Below are 26,125 nucleotides of genomic sequence, written 5' to 3'. Positions count from 1 at the left end.
GAGTTTTATAGAGAGGCACGGCCCTACTTGCACTTTGGGTAGCACAGAACACACTGCAGGAGCCCTCAAGACAGAAAACTCAACAGAAATAATAGAAATAATAGACAAAAAAAAAGAGATTTGGGGTGTTTTCATGCAAAACAGGAACACAGGCTGCACCATGAGTAGAAGAAAAGAAAAAGAAAAAGAAAGAGATCATTGTCTGCATTTAATTTTTTTTTCTTCTTTTTTTTTTCTTTTTTTTTTCTTTTTTTTTTTTTTTTTTTTCTTGGGGAGGAAAAGTCCAAACACTGGAAAACCTGAAGGATTCCAGGCAATTTACCACAAAAACCTTTGGTATGGAATAGTCCTGTCCTGCTACATCCAGGAAGAGAGGGTTGGGAGGTGAAATATCTCCTAAAGAAGCAGAACTGTGCAGAAAATGAAGTCCTATTGAGAGGTCTTAAAGCTCTGGACAAGGTTCATTTTCCAAGAGGCTTCGTTTTGGGGATGGATTTGGGAAGCATTTTCCTGCTTATAAATATCTCTGTTGCTCTGACTTTTGTTCTACTTCTGGATCTTGCATCATCTCCCATGGGGAAGGGACTGTCGTTTTTATATCCTTTTTATATCCTTTTTTAAATCCTTTTTTTTTTTTTTCCTTCTTAGATGTTTATTCAGCATTTAATACCCCAGATTGGGGCATTTAATATCCCAGAATCATTTAGGTTGGAAAAGGCCTCATTTAGGTTGGGAAAGACCTCAGAATATCAGGAGATTTGGCACGGTAATTCCCAGTGATTCCATGAGATCCCCCAGCAAACCTGGGGATAAATCCAGCACCTGAAGTGCCAGTGATCCCTAAATCATCACTTTCACTCAGGAAAACAATTTTTATCCTTTCCAAATCCAATATTAATCAAGGGAATAAAGTTCATGGAGCCTTTTTCAATAAAGCAGCAGTGGAAGAGCAGCATTGTCCTTGGAAAGGGGTGTGAACTCCTTCAGTGCAGGGGAAAGGCTGGCAAAAATCACCACGTTTGCTCTGTGGCACTTTGAAATTCTCCCCAAAACAGGCTCCAGGTTTAATATTTATCACAAATCTCCACGTTTTATTCATCTACAAGTCCCAGCGCATTGTTCACTGCACTACAATCTCATTTATTAAAATGTTTTAGGAGCTAGGATGCATAAAATTCTTACCTAAATAAAATTTAATGTGGAAAAATCACTGTTTGCTGCCTGAGAACTCTGCCCTCATTTTCACAACGTTCCTGCTTCTCATCACTAAAATAAACAGCTCAACTTAATGACCCAAAGGAGGGGTTTTAGTTTGGGAAAATTAAATGTGTCCAATTCTTTACATGGAAGAACATTATCCATGAGTGTCCTCTCTGCAGGGAATGGTCACAGGAAGGGGTGGGATGAATAATTTCAATTTCAGAGAAGTTTTTCCTCACTGACCATCAGCACCACAGCCCAGGAAGGGAGAAGGAGCTCCTTGCACCAGACACCTTCAGGGAAGAGAGGAAAAAAGGCTGAGCATGGAAAGACCTTTCCCAAATCTTCCCAAAGTCAATGGAATAGACATGAGAGGATTTGGACAGAAAATCAAACATCTCAGAACACTTGGAGCTGGGCTTTTCAGAAGGAAAAGTCTTTTTTTTTTAGCATTATTTGCCCACTCAGGTCATAGAATAGAACCTCAGAATCCTCTAAATCATTGAGGGTGGAAAAGAATTCCAAGGTTTTGAATCCAAACTGTGCCTGATCCCCACCTTGTCCCCAGCCCAGAGCACTCAGTGCCACCTCCAGGCCTTGGACACCTCCAGGGATGGGCACTCCAAACCTCCCTGGGATGAATTATTTCAAACCAAACTCCCATTTTCACATTAAATCCCATACTTTCCCATTTTTTTACTGATGTAAATGATTTCTCTCTCTCAGCCTGGGCAGCCTTACTCTGAATTTGATGCTGTTGTACTTTGAGTTTTCTGGACAGGCCATTTCATCAGTGTCAATAACCGTGAATTGAATACTGAAATGGAAAATCAATGTGTTCTGACCTAAACTGGGCTGGAAACCTTGGATTTTCAGGAGCAACAGGGAATCATGTCAATCACCTTGCAGGCAATGGAGAGCATTGATCTCAGTCAAGAGCCAGATTTCATTTGTAAAGGTTACTGAGGGCTGAAAGTGATCCTTGAGATGTCATGGATCACGTCACTGAGTTTTTCAGGATACAAAGGTCTCCCCACCTTGATTTTCCAACATTTGGCAGCCACTTTGGAGAAAAACACTGAGGGAAAAAATCAAAGGACCACTTTCTTCCTGGAAAAAAAAAAAAAAAACCAGCCTGGAGAAGAGGTTTTGGAGCAAACTCATTGTGGTATTCCAGGACCTGAAGAAGTCATAGGGAAAATGGTGAGAGACAATTGCCAAGGGCTGCAGGGACAGGAGCCAGGGAATGGCTCCCAGTGCCAGAGGGCAGGGCTGGATGGGCTCTTGGGAATCAGGAATTGTTCCCTGGCAGGGTGGGCAGGCCCTGGCACAGGGTGCCCAGAGCAGCTGTGGCTGCCCCTGCATCCCTGGCAGTGCCCAAGGCCAGGCTGGACACTGGGGCTGGAGCAGCCTGGGACAGTGGGAGGTGTCCCTGCCATGGCAGGGGTGGCACTGGGTGGATTTTAAAGTCCTCTTTAAGGTCTTTTTTTCCTCTCTGGGCAATCTGTGCCAGTGCCAAATGGTACCAGAATATTTGGCAATGATTTGGGCAATGTGTTCTCCATGCATGCCCAGAAAGTTGTTCCTAAATTGTTCCTTCTTCCTGTTCTGCCCTTACTCTGCATTGCCTGACTCAAAGGAAGGGAACAACCCCATGATATTCCATTTTCCTTCCCACTAAATAAAACCCCTTTAAACCCTGGCAGTGCCCAAGGCCAGGCTGGAGCAGCCTGGGACAGGGGGAGGTGTCCCTGCCCATGGAATTGGCTGATCTTTAATGCTCCTTCCACCCCAAACCATTCCATGATTCCATGATCCTAATTCAGATTGGAGGCAGGGATGGAGCTGTACAGGATTTTAAAGTGGGTGCAGCAGCCAGAGCAAACCCAGAATCTTCCCAACTCAGGGCCACAGGTGAACTCGCAGGAAAGCTGAATTCCAGGGTGCTGGTGTGTAAAAGGAAGAGGAGCCTGGAGCAGTCACACCCCCAGCAAGGGGAACAACACAGGATTTGCCATAATCCGCATTCCAGACTTGGCAGCCTCTGATATCTCTGGTGTCAGACAGCTCTGGATGAGATGAATATTTCAGAGAGAGGCCCCAAAGTCCTGAGTGCTGCTCTGTCTCCTTTTCTGCCACACAAACATCCTGAAAGGAGGTGAAAATCTTCAAGATCTGTTGGCTACAATAAAGCTTCCATGATTTGCACATCCTGAAACTCTCTTTTTTAACTTTTTTTTTCCCCAGCTACTCATATGAGGATATTGTAAGACCTGATTTTCTCTTACCTGGCTCTTGCTGGTAATAACAAAATCTCAGCATTGTGTTCCACTTTCAGATTTGATAATTTACAGTTGGAGGGATAAGAAAATGAAATGATAAATTATAATAAATTATAATAAATGTAATAATAAATATAATAAAATAGTTGTCCCTCCTCCAGTCTCACAATTAAGTTGCAGAAAAGGTCAAAGTGACAGTGCAGGTCCAGTTGTGTTGCTGTCATGTATCCAGGTGGAAGTGTCCATGATCCACCACAATCCATGGAAATGTGGCAGTGATTTCTTGATTTCTCTCCTTTTCATCATGGCAAAGCTCACACACGACTGGAATCAGCAATGTTGGGGAAAAAAACCTGCTGCTATAATTTAATTTTTTTGTTTATCCAGGCTATCCTTGTTCTAGGAAAACACTGGGAGTCTTCCTGGGGCCTTAACAGGGGTTTAATCATGGCTTATTTAATTATTATTAATTCCTCAGGGTTTTCAACTTCTGATTTTATTTTTTTACATCACTAAATTGAAGGGAACATCTTCTAAAATGCTACCCAAGGAATTCCATCCCTGGCAGTGCCCAAGGCCAGGTGGGATGGGGTTTGGAGCACCCTGGGACAGTGGGAGGTGTCCCTGGATGAGCTTTAAGGTCCCTTCCAACCTGAATTCTTTGATTCTTTAATTCTGTATTCTCTGCACTTTTGAGGTGATTCTTTAATTCTGTATCCTCTACACTTTTGAGGTGCCACCACTGATGTTTTCCCACCCTCTGCTGTTAAATTCAGCTTCTTTATTTCTGGACACATTTTAAAATCTCACTTACTGACATCCAACAAAAATCTGCAAAGCACAGCGTGAACCCACTCTGAAACAAATGTGATTCCTTAAAATCCTACGTTCATCTACTCTTTTGGGGAGGGAAAATTTGCAAGGTAAGGGATGAAATGCAGGGGTTTGAGCTGAGAAAAAAAATTGGGGAAGAATTCCCCAAAGCACCTCTGAGATCAGCAGAGGAGGCACCTCCCTGGAGGGCTGGAATATCTTTGGCTCTGTTCTTCTTCTAAACACGCAGAGTTTGCAAAATTCCTTCACCTCCAGCACCCCAGAGCCCCAAGGAAAAGAGGAGGGAGCCCAGAGAGGCTGGAGCAGGAGTCTCACACCGAGTGCTGCTCACGACTCCTTCCACGTGGAGCCCTTCCACATCTCCAGCAGAGTTCACAGAGAGAGGAAATGTTCTCCAGAAAACAACATTTCCCACAGTTGTCTTTAATTGCTCCTGCCCTCTGGATAGGAGGTTTTATTTTTACTGGTGCCTGATTGAAGCTGTGCCTAAAATCTCAGCCCCAAATTGCCCAATCAAGCAAAAAAGCGAGCAAATGAAATCCATGCAAAAGAGGCTATTCTTGTCCTGTTGTTGTTTGGGTTGTTCCCACATCCCATGGCACACTTTCCCATTAGCAGGGTTGGGAAATCAGCTTTTAGCAGCTACTTGTGGGCCTGGTGTTGTTTGTTTTCTTCTTAAATAGCAGAAAGGTGGAAGAAAGGAAATCAGGTAAATTGAGAGGCAAATCTCTGTTTGTGTCTGTGCACCAGGCAATAAATTTTACAAGCTTTAGATACAAAAGCAAAACATCTGCTCTCATTAAAGATTAATTAATGAAACAGGAAAGAGGAGACAGAGAAAGCAGAACATCCTGATTGTTCTTGGGATGCTTCCCTCAAACCTCCTGACGCTGTCCTGGCAAATTCCTGACGTTTAAAATCCCAGCACAGGAATCTGATGCCCACATCTACTCCTGGTTTCTCTGCAGGAACTGCTCCTCTTTTTCCAAAGAAAATGGGAAATTTCTCTAATTTTCCAAAGAAACTAATTGTTCTGCTCTGCTGCGGGACGTGAATGAAAAGAAAGAAATATGGAATAATGCTGAAACTCATTAAATCTGCATTTTATAACTTAATTTTCTTAAGCATCTTCCTACATTTTACACTGGCAAAGAGCTTCCATTGCCAACACTGCTGCTTCTCCCTTCTCATCCTGATCTCAATCTCAAATGGAAGCAGGATGGAACTTGGAACTCCTAATTCCTTGTGATCCCAGTGGGAGAAGCATTCTCCTGCTCTCCAGGAAATATCAGGAGATTTTGGGCAGTTTTTGCAGAGGGAGGTAGAAATCCCTGCCCCTGCTCAAATCAAAAATCCTGCTGCCACCAAAGCTCTTGTTTCTGTACCCACAAGAAGAGCATTTCCCTGGATTTAGAGGGCTCAGGGAGAGGAGACTTTCTAGGCAAAAAACCTAATTCCTGGTTTAAAAAACTGAAATTCATCTAAATTTCCTTTATACAGCTGAATTTCCATTCTCATTTCAGGATAGTAATCATCAGTAAGATCAGGAGGAAGGAAAATGAAGACGTTAAAACTTAGGCAGAAGGATGATTTGAGGCAGATTTATTCTGGGTAAAAAATAAACATCTTAGACATGCAGCCAGTTCAGATGTTGTTCAGAGAGAACAAATCTCCTGATAACACCACAATTTCACATTTTTTAAAAAAGAACTTCTAAATCATAGCACTGCTTTATGAAAACTCTGTGTGCACACAGCAATTTTTCCCTTTTTTTTTGATACAAAGTTGACTTTATTTATTCCCTCAATGCCTTATTTATAAAGGCCTTACAAAACAGCCATTCACCCACCAGTGACTCAGATTTTTGGGACTTTCCTGCTGGTCTGGGAATAATGTTTATGATACAAATGTCTCGTTAATGAAAGGCCATTTTCTGTGTGTCACTGACCTTGGTGTGGTGGAAGGAGCAGGGAAGCAGCTCCTCCTTTTCTCTTGGAAGCACGGGGTGACAACCGCAGCGTTTCATTAGCAGGTGACACTGACTCTTGATCAAGCTCTTTTTTTCTGCACACGCTTTTGCAACCAACATTTTCCAGCTTAACGCTTTGCTTTCCCTGGAGTTGGATATTTTAATTAAACAGAATTGGAAATTGTGGGTTTAGGGGGGTAAGGGGTGGCTTTTCCCTGTTTTTACACTGCCCAATCCATTGGGGGGTGACAAATCCATGAGGGTGATGTCATGATGTGAGCAGTGCACAACGTGAATATTTACATTAATCACCAAAGAAATAAAAAAATATCTGAATTACTTAGTTTGCCTCACAGCTGAGATGGACAAAGAAGAATTTGAATTGTTCTTGCCTTAAATAGGGAAACTCCCTTTTTTTTCTCCTCAAGGAATTGTTTCCAGTGGGTGAGAAAGGTCTGATCCATGGATTCCCCATCCCTGAGGTGTCCAAGGAACACTGGACGTGGCTCTGGGCTGGGTGACAAGGTGGGGATCAGTCACAAGTTGGGCTCAATGACCTTGGAGGGCTTTTCCAACCTCAGGGATTCTGGAATTCTGTGACCTGGGAGTTGGGATGGAGGTGGTTCCTCTCATCCCGTTTGTGTCTCTGATCACAGGGAATTCCTGTGCCACCACTGCTGTGACAGGGACACTTGGAGCTGCCCCCACACTGCACTGGGATGTTTGTGGTGACTGCAAATCCTCCATCTGCTCCTTTTGTGTCCCATTCCTCCCTCCCTGCTTCTTGTACCAGGAGAGAAAACAACCTCAGTAATTTCCTTTCCAGGACTTCATTGCCTTTTCCACCCAGTGATGTCAATTTTTCTCTTCTCTTAAATATTTTGGCACTTACCCCCTCTTAAAACCTTATCTCCTCTGACCCCTCTTGTTTTCTGCTGGAGGAAGAGCCTAAAAAAAGGTGACAAAACCACTGAAACCAACATCAGGTATTTTTGAAAGGCAAAATTTTACAGATCATTTTCCCAACTCAAAGTTTCTCTCAACGTTTCAATTCCCAGAAGGACAAAAGAGGATTGGGAATGGTTCCTGGTGTCAACAACCACAGCCTCCAATCTCAGCCTCCCCTGGTCCAATTTGAGGCCATTTCCTCTCATCCTTTCCCTTGGGAATAGGGACCCTCCAGTGAGGTTAAAAAAAATCCAATTTTTAACTTCTTTTGCCTCTCACACCTGACTGTGAGTCCTCCTGTCGATGCCATACATTTCTCAGGTTTCTTTTTTCTCATTTTTTTCACATCTTCTATTGTTGTTACTGAAAGTTGAGCACGGGAGAAGAGAAAACAAGGGCTGAAGGGTGCAAAGAGTAAAACAAAGCCCCTGAAAAACTCCTGCCAAACACAGATATTAAATAAACTGAGAAAGAGAAAGGACTTCTGCTCTCTGTTTCACTTCTCATATACACCACATTTAAAATTCACCTCAGGCTAAAAAGGCTTGTTTATATAGAAACACAGAATGGATTGGGTTGGGAGGAACCTCATGTGCCTTGGGAAGGCTGAGCTGGAGCAGAGACTGGACAGAGCTAAGACAATAAAGCAGGGATTTATTGAAAGGCCTTGAAGGACACACCTTGGGCAGGACAGGGCCTGGCCAGGGCTACACCCAAGGTGGACCCAAAATGGACCCAAAATGGACCCAAAATGGACCCAAAATGGACACAAAATGGACACAAAATGGACACAAAATGGACACAAAATGGCCGACCAGTCATGAGGTCTCACACTTTTCTAAGTTTTGGTCCATTTGCACATTGGGGTTTCATTGTCCAATTCCAGCTGCAGGTGATGCAGTCCCATCCTTCTTGTTCTCTCCCTTCAGCCCCCCTTGTTTGTGCTTTTGGGCTGAACACTTGTCCCAGCTGTCCTTGGTGTGCAGCAGGAGAAGGATTTGTTTTGTGTCCCTGCTGTGTGCAGAGCTGAGTGAGCCTGAGTGTGAGCTCAGAGCTGCACCCTGGGCAGCGCAGGGGCTGGGAAACAGCAAAGATAAAACTGAAGGCATCACAAAACCCACCCAGTGCCACCCCTGCCATTTCAGGGACACCTCCCACTGTCCCAGGCTGCTCCAGCCCCAGTGTCCAGCCTGGCCTTGGGCACTGCCAGGGATGCAGGGGCAGCCACAGCTGCTCTGGGCACCCTGTGCCAGGGCCTGCCCACCCTGCCAGGGAACAATTCCTGATTCCCAAGAGCCCATCCAGCCCTGCCCTCTGCCATTTCAAAACCATTCCCCCTCTCTCTCACTCTCTGCCCCTTTAAAAAGTCTCTCTGCCTCCTTTTTATGAGCCCCTTCAGGCCCTGGCAGGGGCTCTGAGGTCTCCTCAGAGCCTTCTCTTCTCCAGGCTGACCATGCCCAGCTCTCCCAGCCTGGCTCCACAGGAAAATAAACAGCCACAAACCCCACTGGAGTGCTGTGGGAGCAGGAACCCCATGGGAAAAGTTCAAAAGAACACATTTTTTCTGGCTGATCTGTTGCTGGTGGCTGAATAATGTGCACTTAAATCTGCCAGTGCTCCCTGTGTTTCCATCAGCTTGTGTCCCATTGTCCATTCTCCAGTGTCATTCAGCCTTGTAACATCTGAACAAAACCAGGGCAGCAGGAGTGGCACTTTGGGGCTGCTGGTGATTAACTGCCCGGGCCTTGTCACCTCGGGGAAAGCTGAGATTGAGCTCAGGGAATTTCTTTAATTAATTTTAACCTCACTGGCTTAAGATCTGCATCTCCAAGTGCCGTGGTTTGGAAGGGCAGAGCTGGGAGCCAAGGGTTGATGTGGAGATATAAATTTATATATTTGTATGTGGGCACAGCATTCGCTGGAAACTTCTTGGAGCCTTTTCTTATTTCTCAGGGGAGATCCTGACACCAGCACTCTTCGTGCCTCCAGCTCTCTGGGGATGAGATTCCAGCCAGGAAATAGCCAGAGAAACACCTCAGCACTACATGGCAACCTCAAAATAAGGCTTGGATGGCCCTGACTGGGATGATAAGACAGAATCCCAAAATCCCTGAGGCTGGAAAAGCCCTCCCAGCCCAGGCAGTGCCAGCTGTGCCCCAGGCCCACCTTATCCCCAGCCCAGAGCACTCAGTGCCACCTCCAGGTGACACCTGCAGGGATGGGCACTCCAAAGCTCCCTGGGCAGCCCCTGCCAATGTTTAACAACCTTTTCCATGAAGAAATTGCTTCTGAATTCCTCCCTTTTCCCTGCCATACTCATTAATGCCAATCCAGGTTTTAGACATCTACACCAAGAACAGAATTTTCCCCCTGATATTTTGAAGGCCAATGTTTTTCAGCAACCTCCTTGAGGATGAAAACCAAAGGCCATGATTATGTGCCAGTGAACCTTGCAGCCTCTCCAACAATAAATTGTTGCACCGGCAATTTTTGCCCTGAAACCATGAACTGGTGTTGCCTTAATCTTTATCTTTGCTGTATTGCAGCCCCTGTGCTGCCCAGGGTGCAGCTCTGAGCTCACACTCAGGCTCACTCAGCTCTGCACACAGCAGGGACACAAAACAAATCCTTCTCCTGCTGCACACCAAGGACAGCTGGGACAAGTGTTCAGCCCAAAAGCACAAACAAGGGGGGCTGAAGGGAGAGAACAAGAAGGATGGGACTGCATCACCTGCAGCTGGAATTGGACAATGAAACCCCAATGTGCAAATGGACCAAAACTTAGAAGTGTGAGACCTCGAGACCACTCAGCCATTTTGTGACCATTTTGGGTCCATTTTGTGTCCATTTTGTGACCATTTTGGATCCACCTTGGGTGCAGCCCTGGCCAAGCCCTGTCCTGCCCAAGGTGTGTCCTTAAAGGCCTTTCAATAAATCCCTGCTTTATTCTCCAGCTCTGTCCAGTCTCTGTTCCAGCTCAGCCTTCCCAAGGCATTACTGGAACATCAGAAGGAGCTGCCCAGGGATCTTTGGAGTGCCCATCCCTGCAGGTGTCACCTGGAGGTGGCACTGAGTGCTCTGGGCTGGGGACAAGGTGGGCCTGGGGCACAGCTGGCACTGCCTGGCCTGGGAGGGCTTTTCCAGTCTCAATAATTCCAGAACTCTTTGAGCTGCTTCTCCTTCCTTGGACCATCCTGTTTGGAAAGAAGAACCCCTCATTCCCAATTCCCATGAGGCAGCCCAGAATTTGACCCCTTTTTAAAGCCTGCACATCCTTGGGCTGTACAGAGAATTTGAGGAGGTGACTGAGCACCAGAAGAGAGGTAAATGTGCAGCACCCTCCCAGGAGCTGGGTAACGAAGGGTAATGTTCACTAATTTGTTAATTATGGAAGTTTTGCAGCTCAGTGCTTCATATTGACCAAATTGCCAGTTTGGCTCTGCACAATTACTGTCTGCCTTGATAAATATCCCTTTAATTGGCCAAGCTTGCGTGAGATGAACTTTTAAATCACAGCATTTCCACACAATGCAGTGTGAAATTTCTTTCCTCCCTTTTTTTTTTCTTTCTTTATTTCCCCTAGAAATGAGTCACAAAGAACTGTATTTAAGATATATTGCTATCTCCTTTTTAAGTGGAGTCAGAATGGCTGCACCAAAGCCGAAATGTTGCCAGCATTTGGTGCCAACACTTTGATCCATCCACATGAACTGGCTATAGACATAAGAGCTTACTAAACAAACTGGACAGAGTCCCAGTGGGAACGCTCAAAAATGTATTAATCAAAGTCAAGCGGCAGAGCAAATTGAACCAGTTCATTAATTATGAAAATTCTCTCACCAAGTGACATGTTGTTAACTGTGTGAGGGCTTAACACGTTTGAATCCGTGGGCTTCCCTCCCTACGTGCAAAATTTACTTAGAAATTGGAGTTTCCTTGGTTTTTTCCTTCCCCTTCTTTGGGATTCTAACCAGGGAAAAGGGCAGAGGCATGGACACAGCACGAGCTGCAGGAAGAGACTTTGCAAGGAAGAGTCGGGGAAAAATGGAAAAAAAGAATTTTGAGGAGAAAACTCTTGAAGGAAAGGTTGGGAAAGATCTTCAGGGTCATCCAGTCCCACCAGCATCACCCCTGTCCCCAAGGGCCACATCCAGATTCCTCTGGAATCCTTCCACAGACAGTGACTCCAAACCTCCCTGGGCACTCGTTTCAAGGTGTGACCACCCTTGCAGGGAAAAATGACTTTTAATCTCTAATCTGAGCCTAATTAGAGGATTTATCTGGCCACCTTTTACCTCTTAAATAAAGACCAGGAAGCCACAGGTGCCCACATCCACATTGTTTCTCCTTGCTCTCAGCAATGGAACAGTTGCCTCTAGATTAAAACCTGGGGGGAATGAAAAAAGTGTTTTTAAGGTGTCTTTTGCTGAATAGGGTCTCAAACCAAATGACAAAAGGCAGCCTGAGATCCTCAGCTGGGCTGCAAAGCTGATTTATTTATATTTAGAAAAGGGAAACAAGGTGAGTGGGAATTATCAAGTGTTAGGAAGGAATATTGGGTTTGGGATGCTGGGATCACCTATGGATGCTGTCATTATCAGCCCCTTAATATTGACATTTTCTCCTCTCCTGGTTTTTAGCACTTCTGTAAACCACAGATTTTAGAAAGGAAAAAATAAAAGAACGTGGTTTCAGAGCTTTTTGCTTTTCAGAGTGATTTAAATAAACACATTTCTAGTGCAGGAAAGAAGAGAAAACCTCAGCTCCAGCCTTCCAGAAGCTGGGCATGAGGCAGGGATTTGGGATCCTCTGTGATCAATAAGGACAGGCAGGTCCCAGTGGATTCACCCTCCCAGTCCCACTCAGCTCTCCTGGAATGGGATGAATCCAGAGCCAGGGAGGCTGAGCTGCTGCCTGAGATGAAGGCCTGAACCTCGAGGCAACCGAAGTTTTCCAGGGGGATTTTCATTCCCAGTGAATATTCACGTGATGTGAAACATCCCTGGGTTTGACCCAAAGCATTCATCAACATTTAAGCAAAGGATGTGGGCATTCAAACTTTGCTCCTGTAGCTAATCCAAAATTACTTCCATAAATTCTTTACTCCACACTGTAAATTGTTTTAAAAATTTACATTTTAAATTTTTTTAAATTTTTCTGACATTTTTCATTTTTTAAAAAAAATTTTGTCTTCATCTCCAATTTAAATTAAATGTAAGGCTGAGAGTTCAACATTTGGGGCAAAATTAAATTCACTTTTGCACAGTGCTGTTGATTATTATCCACTGAAACACTCCGCGGATTCCAAGCCGTGTCACTCATCTACAAAGTGAGGGTTTGGGAAATATTCCAAGGAAAAGGCACGTCCAGGAGTTAAATAAAAACTATTTGTCACCTGTAAATTCAATATTAGGGGAGTTCCCAAACAGAAGGCTGAGTTTTGATTAAACATTGACTGAGATCCTGAGCTTTGAATGAGATTTAAGGGTTTTTTTCTGGGAATAATTGAATTTTATCCCTGCAGGTGTCAGGTCAGGGTGATTATCTTTTAGCTTTCCCTAAGGAACAGTGAGATGAAAGATGATTTTTTTTAATGTGCCTATCACCCATTATCCCTAAATCCTCCCCAAACCCACAACATTCCTATAAAATCCCCTTTTTTAACATCAGCTCTCAGTAATTAAAGAGACTGCTCAGCATATTTAATTTATATACATTTAAAATTAGTATAATACATTATTATCTACAATATATATTAAAATATGTTATATAATATTTATTGCCTATTATGTATAATATAGAATATATTAGATTATATTATATTGTTTGTGTATAGTCATATTTTAATATGAATACATTAAAATATTTAATATTGTTATTAATTAATTAATATTAATAATAATTATTTAATATTAATATTAAGTACTATAAATTCTTTTCATCTGCTTTTATCCAGCAGTTGCCATCCTGGGAATGTTAAACATGATTTTCTTGGGAAACCACCTAGGAAGAATCCCAGGAGGAAAAATTGACTCTTCAAGAGCCTGAGGGGGAAGGGGAGAATTCCCTTGTGCCCACTGCAGAGCCAGGGCAAGGTTGTGCCTAAATTCTGTTTGCCTAAATCCTTAGGTTTTTTACAGGGAAAATGAGATTTTCCTAAATATCTGAAGTGTTAAAAATACAAAAATCGAGTTTGGAGCAACAGAAAAACCTGCCTTGCTCCGTAGAGTCCATGAATAAGGAAAGGTTTATCCTGAAACGAAGGAAGTGAGGGCTGGTTTATTCATGGAATTAATAAATTGGATGAAATCTCTCTTTGTGTGGTTACAGAGAGAAATGTTCTTTTCTTACACCTATAAAATCCTCAGACCCACTGCTAACACAGACATGCAGCAACATCTAGTGACCACAGCAGGATAGGGCAGGAAAAATTTGGGAAGGAGCTCCTAGACACACATTTAAGTCTGAGGATAAACTAAAAAATTACATTTTTTCCCTTACTTCATCAAGGTTTTGTTCCAGCTTAAAATGAACCTGTTCCTATGAAAAAATCCATTAGATGGAAAATGTCTATCTGTAAAAAAAAAAATTTAAAAAATTTTAAAAAGCTTCCCAGATCCCACACAACAAAAACAGTCAAAAAAGAAATGATAAATTCCTGGAAACTGTTGCTGTATTAATGAAAAAATCTGCATTTCACACCCTGCTTTTAAGCAGGTGTAAAAACCTTGAGATCTCCGTGATAAAGAGTGAGAACTATGTCTTTATTAAAGGGTTCAGAAATTAGTCTAAACCCTATTAAAACCGAGAAAATTAGATATTTTAATTAATAATTACAGTTAAAAATCGGTTTCTACCCTGCCTGAGTGGGGTGAAGTTCTACTTCAGCAGAATAATTTTTTCCTTAATTTTTTTTCACGTTTAAATATTGCTTTTATTTCATGGAAAAAGCCAAGAAAGGCAGAATATTTCCATCTGCTTTTTTTTTTAAGCACTTCCATGCTCCAGCTGCTTCCCAGATGATTTTTATCTGGGACCCACGGGGCAAAATGCACAATTCCTTGGGTAAACAAATTACAGGCAAAGAGACCAAAGTGGCAAATCTGTGGCTGTGAACATTGGCAATTTCAGATCTAAATCCCTGGGGGATAATTTGGAATGTGATCCATGTCCAGAAATCTTGGGAAAATTCATCCCAACCATGATTTGATGGAAATCTGAAGCAGAATTGTCTTTCTTGGGTCGCACCTCATGTGTAGAACGCAGAGCTCAGGGAGGAATTCTGCAGGAATTTGGGGATTTGGGGCTTAGGGAGAGGTTTTGGTGGTGGGACTGGCAGCGTTTTCTTCATGGTCAATGATTTGAGGGGTCTTTCCCAATTTTAGTGGCTCAGTGATTCTCTGAATCAGCTGGGTTTGGACAGGGAAAAACATTCAAGGATTGGGTATTCCAAAAGGAACCTGGACACAGGGAGTGAATCCTGAGGGAATTAAAAGAGTTATGCCAATAATCCACTCTGATTTTCCCAAATGATGCTCCAAGAGTCTCAGAAGGAGAACGTTTAATCCCATTATTTCCCATTTCACGGGTAATTTTCCCTCCCAGACCCATGGAACAACTCATTGAATCATTATTGTTCTCTTTAATTTCGGGTGGCTGAAAGCTCCCATGAAAATTCACCTGATTATTTAAAGGAATTAATTTAAATAAACGATATTTTGGGGATCCAGGTTCCCCCAGTCTCCAGAAATTCCTAGACATGGGAAAGGAGCTGTTTTGAGGCATTTCTGTTATGATTTTGCCTGAAAATCACTCAAATCCAAAGGCTCATCTGTCTGCCAGAACAGGAGAAACTCCAATTTTGGGAGAGTGGAAATATTCCCCTGAGTAGCTGAACTATAAAAAAGTAGGCTCAGTAAAAAAAAAATTAATTAAGAATTCAGGTAAAAGAAGCATCTGACATCTATCAATCTGCATTATAAACCTCTATGTTAATCCACCTGTTTAAACAATATATTTGCCACAGTAAGGTATAATCCTCCACGCAGAAAAGCAAAAAATGAGTTAATTATTGTGTTTTTTTAAGGGCAACAAGGTGAAACCTCTCAAATTTTCCCAGCCAGCTGCTTTCCTGACAACGTGAGGATGCTCCCCACCCTCACGAGCGGCGTTTTGTGTCCACATGTGCCAATTTTGGTCCTTTGAAAGCCTTCAGAAGTCAGGTTTAGCGCACATGAGCGCAGCCGATGCCTTTGATTGAGGATATTGTTATTGCTGAACGCACTTCTGTCACATTTGCTCATCTGAGAGCGCCCTCGGAGGAGTTTCCTGCAGCACAGCCCTCTCCTGTTTGATTTTACACGTGTTTGTTCTCCTGAAAGGCTTTTAGCCCTCAGGTAAGGATTAGGAAATGATTTGGCTGCCTTAAAAGACGGGAAAAAAGTAGATTGTGCTGTCACCCTCAGGAGCCAGAGGCCTCGGTGGGTTTTGCTGCACTGGGGGTGCTGTTTTTTCCAGCGGAGGAAAAACAGAATAATTTTGGTGAACTGAGGCACAGAATGTGAGGTTATGAGGAGCTGGAGGAGATCCGCAAGGATCCTCGAGTCCGGCTCTTCAGGGATTGACCCCACAGCCATGGGGTTTTCAACACCCGGCTCCAACTGGGATTTTCACCACAGTCCTGAGGGGAAAACTCAGCCAGAAAATTCCAGTCTGGGGTCCTGGACACAAGGGAGTTGTGCAGCTGTGGGAACAATTCCAGAGGAGGCCATAGATTGATCCCAGGGCTGGAGAGCTCTGGAGCCAGGCTGGGAGAGCTGGGAATGTTCACCTGGAGAGGAGAAGCTGCAGGGAGAGCTCAGAGCCCCTGGCAGGGCCTGAAGGGGCTCCAGGAGAGCTGCAGAGGGACTGGGGACAAGGGATGAGGGACAGGAGCCAGGGAATGGCTCCCAGTGCCAGAGGGCAGGGCTGGATGGGCTCTTGGGAATCAGGAATTGTTCCCTGGCAGGGTGGGCAGGCCCTGGCACAGGGTGCCCAGAGCAGCTGTGGCTGCCCCTGCATCCCTGGCAGTGCCCAAGGCCAGGCTGGACCCTGGGGCTGGAGCAGCCTGGTGACTAAAAAATGAAGCCTCCACACTTGATCAAAGCACCAGCACAGAGCTAATCCTGAGGAGAAACCTTGGGAAGGCTGAGCTGGAGCAGAGACTGGACAGAGCTGGAGAATAAAGCAGGGATTTATTGAAAGGCCTTTAAGGACACACCTTGGGCAGGACAGGGCCTGGCCAGGGCTACACCCAAGGTGGACCCAAAATGGTCACAAAATGGACACAAAATGGTCACAAAATGGACACTGATCACAAGGTCTCACACTTTTATAAGTTTTGGTCCATTTGGTCCATTCCTTCATGGTCGCCAGAAACTGATGCCTTGGGAAGGCTGATCTGGAACAGAGACTGGACAGAGCTGGAGAATAAAGCAGGGATTTATTGAAAGGCCTTTAAGGACACACCTGGGGCAGAACAAGAGCCTGGCCAGGGCTACACCCAAGGTGGACACAAAATGGGCACAAAATGGACACAAAATGGTCACAAAATGGACAAATGGTCACAAGGTCTCACACTTTTCTAAGTTTTGGTCCATTTGCATTTTTGGGTTTCACTGTCCAATTCCAGCTGCAGGTGATGCAGTCCCATCCTTCTTGTTCTCTCCCTTCAGCCCCCCTTGTTTGTGCTTTTGGGCTGAACACTTGTCCCAGCTGTCCTTGGTGTGCAGCAGGAGAAGGATTTGTTTTGTGTCCCTGCTGTGTGCAGAGCTGAGTGAGCCTGAGTGTGAGCTCAGAGCTGCACCCTGGGCAGCACAGGGGCTGGAATACAGCAAAATAAAACTGAATTTATCACTGGGACAGTGGAAGGTGTCCTGCCCATGGCAGGGGTGGCACTGGATGGTTTTTATTGTCCTTTCCAACCCAAAGTTTTCCATGATTTTATGATCCTGCCTTGGACAGCAGCACAGCCCTGGGATCTCTGCCTGAACAGAATCAGGATTTTTGTGGAGGAAACCTGGATAGGAAATGGCTCCCAGACAATTTGTACCTCAGGAGCAGCAACAAGTGCAGGAGAAAATGTTCTCGGGTTGAAATCCCTGACATGCCAACAAATGGTGTTAGAGATTAAATCTGTGATAAGTGGAGTTAATGCCCAGGTTTCATCAGAGGTGTGTAAGGAAGAAATTAAACTCCTTTAGGGAACCAGGTGACTAAAAAATGAAACCCCCACAGTTGATCAAAGCACCAGCACAGCGCTAATCCTGAGGAGAAACCATCTGGTTTAAAAGCATTTGGTTTCAATATGGAAAAAGGAAAAAAAAAAGAGCACTTGGGCTACTGATCAACAGATCTGGCTTTCCTTCTGCTGTTTTATTAGGAATTACAGCAGAGAAAATCAGAAAAGCCAACAAAGAAAGCAGCAAGGAAGCACCAAACAGAAGCTGTGGCAGGGTGATGCAGAGAAAAAGCTGCGAGAGTGATTTTTTAATGCCAGCACTGCCAGAAAAGTCTGGAATCTGTTGCAAAGATGCTTCTCCTGCTTTATCCAAAGACACCAGACATTGATTCAAGCCCCTGTTCCAAACTGGAAACACCTGGTGGGGTCAAACTCCTTCCCAAATGCTTGAGGCTGAAAAGGGGACAACAGGGTGTTCTCACCCTCTTTTGGGAGATGCTCCAGAGCATTATTTTCCAGAGAACATTGCTTTTTGGAATAAATAGGTAGAGCTCAGGTGACAAAGGTGGTCAGGGAGTCACTCTTGGTTCTGTCCCTGGGCCTGCCAGGTTCCAAATGAGCTCAGCAGAGCCTCAGTCCATGATTTTTCCCAGTTTTCCACCACAGTGGTCACAGTCCAATGTGTCACTGACAAAATTTGCAATGAAAAAAAATATTTGATTTCATTCTTTCCTCACCAAAAAGCAGGAGGAACCCACTGTGCCAAAATCACTGGTTCTTCCACAAAGTTCAGACACTTTTTGGATGACACAACCTCGGCTTTGCTGAGTTCTTTTAGCCTGGAACAGGATAAGGATTTGTCTGGTGATGTTGCCACATTTTAGAGCTAATTATGCTGTTAATGATGATCTGCTGGATTTCTGCCGAGGAGGGGAAAGAAATCTCAAATAATTCAGCTTGGAAGGACCTGGGGAAGAAGGGGAAGTTTCAGGGAGTCCTCACTGCAGCCTTCCAAAACCTCAAAGGGGCTGTAAAAAGGAGGGAGAGGGGATTTTGATAGGGGCAGAGAGAGACAGGACAAAGGGCAGAGGTTTTTTTAATGGCCTTGGGCACTGCCAGGGATGCAGGGGCAGCCACAGCTGCTCTGGGCACCCTGTGCCAGGGCCTGCCCACCCTGCCAGGGAACAATTCCTGATTCCCAAGAGCCCATCCAGCCCTGCCCTCTGGCACTGGGAGCCATTCCCTGGCTCCTGTCCCTGCAGCCCTTGGCAATTGTCTCTCTCCAGCTCTCCTGGGGCTCCTTCAGGCCCTGCAAGGCCACCCTGAGCTCAGCCCAGAGCTTCTCCTGCCCAGGCTGAGCAATGCCAGCTGTGCCAGCCTTTCCTGCCAGCAGAGCTGCTCCAGCCCTCTGCTCATCCTGGAGCCTCCTCTGGGCTCTCTCCAGCAGCTCCACGTCCTCCCCGTGCTGGAATCCCAGGTTTGGATGCAGCAGGAACTGGGAATGCTCTCACTCACCTCACTGGAGCTTTGGAAGGCTCTGCAGCTGACAGGAATTCACAGTGAATTAATATCATGCATTGGCAGAGCTGAAAATTCCTGTATTTCCACAATTAGGAGCCAGCACAACTCCCCTGAAATGTTTTGATCCCATCACATCTCTTCTGGGACACCTCTGCTTTCGTAGTTTTTGTGGTTTATTTTACTGCTGGGGCTTTTTTCTGCTCTGTGACTCAGAGCAGTAAAGTGACTCCATGCTGGTGATAAAAGCTTGGAGCTGGAGGAATCCCACTGTCCTGATGGATCAGGGCAGCTCTGCCTCCCAGGGAGAACTTATGGGAAAAGATGAAAGAAGCACATTCCCATCCTTTCTGCCTCCCTGAGGAGAAAATATCCCTGGAGCCTTGCAAGAAGTGGGTGTCAACCCTTAAGAAAATCTGATTATAATGAGCTGGCAAAGCCACTATTGCTGGCTGCATGAACACAAGACAGATGCGTAAACAAAACTGAACATTTTGATTTTTAAACCAGAATTAAACTCAGTTTCCAGTGACCAGGACTCTTGGCTCAGAGTGCTCCCAACACCACCTCAGACATTTTTCCTTTCATTTATTGAGGCATCAGAATGAGATTTCATCATGAGATTTCATGGGGCACACATAACCTTAAGACAGCACTTAGGAACCAGCCTTTGTCCAGCTCTAATCTCTTGAGCTCCTCGCTCTGTTCTGGCTGTCCTTAGGGAGATTAAGGTGTTCCTTTTCTGTGCCCTGTTTGTTCTCAACATTCAGGCTCCAAACCCATCTCAAAGGTGAGATTTACTGTACCAAAACACCAGCTCAGGGTTGTTTGACGGAGACAATGCAGGGACTCTCTGTACACTTCTGCCAGTGACACATTAACCCTAATGTGGAATTATTCCATGTGTTTATTTCAGCCACCAGAAACCTAAATTTACACATTTCCAAGAGCTGTCACAGCTCAAATGCTGTATGTTTTTTGCCTTTCTTTTTTTGGGGTGTGCAGGATCAGAGTTTTAGCTGTGCATTCAGACACAACGTGATTAAAATCAAAAAATTACAGAATGGTTTGGGGTTTTAATCCGTGAAGTAAAAGAAGATATTAAAAAGCCTTTTGTGGAGAATGAATTCATCCATTTTTCATCTTGTACCCCAAAAATAAAAAGCTACAAACGTCTCAGAGCTGCAATGGGGAGTGAGGTCCAGCTCAGTGTCTCAGTTGGCAAACACCTGAAAACGGATGCCTCAAAAACTTCCTTTAAAACTGAAACCTGTCCTCTTTTATTTATTTTTTTTAATAACACAAGCCCTGGGAGAAGGGCTACACAAATTCAGAGATTGCAGGAGCAGCAGCAGACATCTGGCAGAATAAATTAATTCCTGCTTCTCTTCTGAGCCTCAGTTTTAAGCAGCTGGTCCTGGCCTGGAGGACAAGATCCTAAAATCCAGCGAGTGCGTGTATACAAAAATAAAGTTGTCAGCCTCTAAAGTGATGTGAAGAGGATGTGGGGGTGAGAGGAATCTTGGAGGGAGGTTTGATTTTTATTTTTCTATTAAAAGCACAAAGCATTTTTGCCATAACTCTGTTATTTCTCACCGCACTCGTGCGTCCTCGCTCTGAGTTTTTCCTCCAGGAATGATAAATGGCAAATCATTTTTTACTCCCGAGATATTCCCAAAGCAAAAAAAAAAAAAAAAAATCCAAAAAAATCCTGACATTTAAAATCTGCATGCTTAGCAGGTCATTAATTACCTCATTTAAGAGCTGACAGGTCTCATGTCAGGCTCGACACTGTTTTTCAAGCTGTCACACCCACGCTCTGCCTAAAAGCTGTGGAGTACAAGCGTCATCATTTATAATGCAAAAAGGGGATCATTGATTATGCCCTGATTATTCATCATAATGCTTTCTTTCATGTCTACTTAATCATTGTGGTTTCTTGGAATATGCAAACCTTTCAGGCAAATCTCACTGCAGGAGCAATCCAAACAGAGCCGGGAGCTGACACCAGCTGGGCAAATAGGGCAAAAAGAGGGAACAATGCAGGGCACAAACGCCACCTCTGCAGGGGGAAGGTGGGGTCAGGGAGGAAGGACCTGCAGGACCTGCAGGACCTGCAGGGTTGAGGTTGAGATCCAGGGCTGGAGGAATTCCTGGCTCGGGGTCCGTGTTTGCTGTGATGCCTTTGGGATGATCGTGGCACACCCGGCCCTCTCCACGCAGGGGATCAGCAGCAGCAGTGAAAGCATCAGGAGAGGAGAATGCACATGGGGGAAATCCAGGCATGGAAAATTCTCAAAACCTCGTGCACGCAGGCCCAAACACAGCAGGGAATACAGGGTTGGACTTGAGACCTTTGAAAAGGCTTCCAAATTTAGAGACCATAAGCTAATGTGGATTTGTAGTTCAAGCAGAGACATATTAACTGAGGTAGTGGAGAGTTTAAGGTTTTAGAGCTAAGATCTAGGAGTAGTTATAAAGGTAATAAGAAGTTTTAAGGTGTAGTTCTGTAGGATTGTGTGTCACTATAGGATTGGATAAAAAAGTCCTCATTGCAGCAGGACGTGTGATACACTTTAATTAGCCTTTGGTGTGGAAGTTAGAACAATCTGTGTGGCAGTAATTATTGGCTGATAAACCTTTACAACCCCTTGTACCCTGTGCTCCTGTGACCACTGGCCACGAGCTCCTGGTGTGTGTGGTGAGGACGTTCTCACCCTTCATGAAACTGTAGAGAAGAGCAATAAATCGTGTTTTAAGACCTCTCCCAGTGGTCCCATCCCTCTTAAAACCCCAAAATTCACAGAATCCACAAAATCATTTTCATTGAGGCTGGAAAAGAGTTTCAAGGTCACAGAGTGCCAGCTGTGCCCCAGGCCCACCTTGTCCCCAGCCCAGAGCACTCAGGGCCACCTCCAGGTGACACCTGCAGGGATGGGCACTCCAAAGCTCCCTGGGCAGCCCCTGCCAAGGCCTGAGCTCCCTTTCCATGGGCAAATTCCTGCTGCTGCCCAAGCTGAGCCTCCCCTGGCCCAGCCTGAGGCCGTTCCCTCCCCTCCTGTCCCTGTTCCTGGAGCACAGCCCGACCCCCCCGGCTGTCCCCTCCTGTCAGGGACTTGTGCAGAGCCACAGAGTCCCCCCTGAGCCTCCTTTTCTCTCTTCTCTCCTCCTTTTCTCTTATCTTTTGTCATCTCTAGACATAACAGTGAGGTCAGATAATGATTTCCACCACAAAATTCCCTTCATCACTATTAACAAGTCATTTCTAGGAAAAGGTGATGGGGCAGCAAAGTCTGTCCATGTCTGACCTCCAAAGAAAAGGGTTTTATTCCACTAAGGAGTTCAGGGGTGGTCAACACCTTCCTGGAACCCTGTGGAAGTTCTGGTTCTTGGGGCTGTTGGTGCTGCCAGGCTGATTTGTTGAGGCACTCGTGTTCCCCACTTGTGCTGCACTCCAGGTACTGGGAGTGCCACCAGCAGTGTCACCAGTGTCACCAGCAGTGTCACCAGTGTCACAGGCCATTGCCACCACTTTGGGCTCACACTGATCCCAGGGCACCAAGCCCGGGAGCAAAGCTGGAAGCTGCCCCCGGAATGAGATCCACTGTGCTTGGAGCTCCAGCTTTGCCCCTGTGAATGTGTTCTCAGCAGGAAGCTCAAACCCTAAAATATTAATCAGTGAGAGGAGCAGAGCCCTGAGGGCCCAAGTGCTTTGGGGAAGAGGCCTGAGGAGCCCATTTTTCTCCATCTAAAAAAGGGTGTGAGGACATCCTCAAACTCCTGCGGTGCCTCAGCCAGTGGAGATGGAATTCACAGAATTTCACAAAGTGAAATAGCTTGGAAAAGACCCTTGAGATCATCAAGTCCAACCTATGACCCAACCTAACCCCTCCTCATCAACTAAACCACAGCACTGAGTGGTTTTTTAAACACGTCCAGGGATGGTGACTCCATCACCTCCCTGGGCAGACAATTCCATTGCCCAAGGAATTATCCCACAAATTATCCCCAGGGGAGCTCTGTTTCTCCTATTAAAACCTTTTATCTTTTTCACCTCTGTGAGCTCAGGTTGTTTGACAGATAACAAAGTCCTTGGAAAGGCAGAGCATCGTTTTGTGGGATCCTGTGGATTTTGGGATCATTGTGTGGCACGAGCCAGAGCAGGAGGCACCCAAAGCATGGGTGGCACCTTCCCTCTGGTGTGGGAGGCAAAGAGGGAGGGAGGACTTGGAGTTTTGATCCTACAGGGATCCTTGTCACCTCAGGCAGGTCCAAAAATGCAGCACCTCCAAGGGCAGTAAAAGGTGTTCATGACTTTAAAATGTTCTGAAACATCTTTACTAAAGATAAACACCTTTACTAAAAATAATGGCATATTTCAAACCATCTTCTTTTTCCTGAAGAGGCCACAGCTCAGAGGGTTTAGGACTAGTTAGGTTAGGTTATGTTAGGTTAGGTTAGGTTAGATTAGATTAGATTAGATTAGATTAGATTAGATTAGATTAGATTAGATTAGATTAGAAAAAATTCCCTGCCAGGATGGTCAGGCCTTGGGCTGAGCTGCCCAGGGAGGTTTGCAGTCACTGTCTGTGGCAGTGCTCAGGAGGAGTCTGGAGGTGGCCCTTGGGGACAGGGTTTGGGTTGGTGCTCCTGGGATCTTGCAAACTTTGTGTTCTTTCCTTGAATAAAACCTACTCATGGAAAGAAATATCCATCTACAACACGTTTCTTTTTCTATGGGTAATTCTACAGTCCTCAGAATGGAGTTTTCCAATTTTACAAAGGAAAACTGAGACACAGAAATACTAAAAGGAGAAAAATCAAGGAGCTGAACAGACAGTGCCCAATTTGACCAACTAAACTTCCTCCTTTGCAAAATGCAATTTTGGAGACAATGAGGAACTGCTGAGGAGTCTCCAAACTCCTGCAGGCTGAGAAAATCGCCACCTTTAAACCCTGAAGTTCCTGAAGCAGTGTCAACGTTGAGATTAAAACCGAGAAAGGCGTAGAAGTTCATAATGGCAGAAAAATTGATAGCTGATAACATTATCTGTGAGGTTAATTAATGCATAATCATTCCTGGGAAGCCTTTTCCTTTTGTTCCAGAGAGGGTTGTTTGCCAAGCAAACGCCAGGAGATGAGTGAACCACCTACAGCAAATGTTCCTACAATGAAATTCTCAGCAGTGAGCGGGGATGTTTGCTCAGGTTTGGTTTGCAGCACCTGTGCAGGGTTTACCAAGCGGGCTGGGAGCCCTGCCTGCCTTTTGTGTTTGCAGCTTTTGTTGCCCGGCTGGCACAGCTCCTTCCCAAGTGTGGGAATGAAAACGGACCTGGCTGGATTCTCCCTCTGCCTGAAGCTCAGGGAAAGGGAAAGGGAGCGTGGAGAGGCGACTCCTGCCAGTGAACTCTGTCAGACGCTGTGGTTTGAGAGCCACAGCAGCAACTGTGGAACAGGGGATCGCAGCATCCCGGGATTCTAAAATCATCAGGGCTGGGAGAGCCCCTCAGGATCCCCCAGTGCCACCCCAGCAGCACCAGCATCCCCCAAACCCTGTCCCCAAGGGCCACCTCCAGACTGTCACTCTAAACCCCACCTGAACTCCATCTCATCCCTCTGACTCTGCAGGAACCTGAGCTTTGGATGGGAGGGACCATCCTGGAGGCTCCTCACAGCCCTCAAGGGGCTGAGCCTGGGAGCAGATGAATTGTGAGTTGTGGCCCCCTGAATGTTTGGTGGGTGTGCAGGTGCCTTTGGCTTGGATTTCCTGGAATCACCAAGGTGGGAAGGGCCCCTCAGGATCCCCCAGTGCCACCCCAGCGCCACCAGCATCCCCCAAACCCTGTCCCCAGGGGCCACCTCCAGACTCCTCCTGAGCACTCCCACAGACAGTGACTGCAAACCTCCCTGGGCAGCTCAGCCCAAGGCCTGACCACTCTGCCAGGGAAATTTCCTTTCCCAATCTCCAGGCTGAGCCTCCCCTGGTGCAATTTGAGGCCATTTCCTCTCCTCCTTTCCTCTGGGACATGGCAGCAGAGCCCAACCCCCCCTCACTGCCCCTCTTAGGAGTTCCCATCCATATTTTCTTTCTATTCCCTCCGAGGGGCAGAGCAGCCTTTTTTTATTGTGGCGTTAAATGTGGTATTTACCAGAGCACTTTCAAAACAAACACACCCTCCCTTGTGCTCATCCAAATTTTCTGTACCCACTGCAATATAAAACAGGATAAAGAATTGGCTGGAGCAGATCCTGGGGTAAACAAGTCCTGGGGTTAAGGTGGGAGCTGCTGCTGGGCTGCTCAAGTTCTCTTTGAGCCTCTGGTCTTTATTTAAGAGGTAACAGGTAACCAGATAATCTTCTAAAGGTTCAGAAGAGAGAGCAGAAAGGAAATTTCCCTGGCAGAGTGGTCAGGCCTTGGGCTGAGCTGCCCAGGGAGGTTTGCAGTCACTGTCTGTGGGAGTGCTCAGGAGGAGTCTGGAGGTGGCCCTTGGGGACAGGGTTTGGGGTGGTGCTGGTGGCACTGGATGGTCCTGAAGATCTCTCCCACCTTGCTGTCTCTGTAATTGTGTGTGATTCTCCCAGGATAATCTCACTGGTATACACAAACTAATCCTCATCCTGGTGAGTCAGAGATCCACGTCCCTAATCCAGGTCAGCTCCTGCTGCCCAAACTCAAACCTTGCTGCCCTTTTGCAATCTCTTTGTGGGTTTCTTGTTGTCAGCTCAACACCACGACTGCACGTGTGCTCCTGCTGCCATTCCCTGCCCCGTGCTGCCGTTCCCCTCTGCACTGGGCTGCACAGCTCTGCACAGCTGCCCTGGGAAGGAGGATTTGCCATCCAGGGAGCCCTTCCTCAGCAGGGCAGCAGCTGCTCCATGTGCAGGGCTGAGAGCAGAGGACACCTGGGATCCCCCGCTGCAGAAAACCCCCACGTGTCATCAAAGATCTTATCTTCAAGGAGGCTTTTGCTCTTCAGAGTGGAAGGCTGCAAATATTGTCTTCAAATATTCAGGAGGCCTGGTGCCCACATTCCTGCAGGAGGAGTGGAAACAGATGGAAACCTTAGCACAGGAAGAGGAGCTCTGGCCAGAGTGGCTTTTCCTCATCCTGACACGTGTTCAGCGTGGTGCTCTGCAGGCTTGAAACTCTGGGTG

General features: G+C 45.7%; 1 protein-coding gene and 1 long non-coding RNA gene across 2 annotated transcripts in view; one reads left to right on the top strand and one right to left on the bottom strand.

Moving 5' to 3' along the window:
* SETD4 (SET domain containing 4) overlaps positions 1–26,125 on the bottom strand; it is a 263,375-nt gene that overhangs the window by 215,722 nt on the left and 21,528 nt on the right. The window lies entirely within an intron of this gene.
* LOC134548433 (uncharacterized) overlaps positions 208–26,125 on the top strand; it is a 101,286-nt gene continuing 75,368 nt past the window's right edge. Inside the window, exon 1 of the long non-coding RNA XR_010079781.1 lies at positions 208–2,945. This is a non-coding gene — a long non-coding RNA (uncharacterized LOC134548433). The remainder of the gene's footprint in view (positions 2,946–26,125) is intronic.

This window comes from Prinia subflava, chromosome 3 (genome assembly GCF_021018805.1).
Source record: "Prinia subflava isolate CZ2003 ecotype Zambia chromosome 3, Cam_Psub_1.2, whole genome shotgun sequence".
NCBI classification, from domain to species: domain Eukaryota; kingdom Metazoa; phylum Chordata; class Aves; order Passeriformes; family Cisticolidae; genus Prinia; species Prinia subflava.
This window is presented reverse-complemented; position numbering and strand designations above follow the sequence as displayed.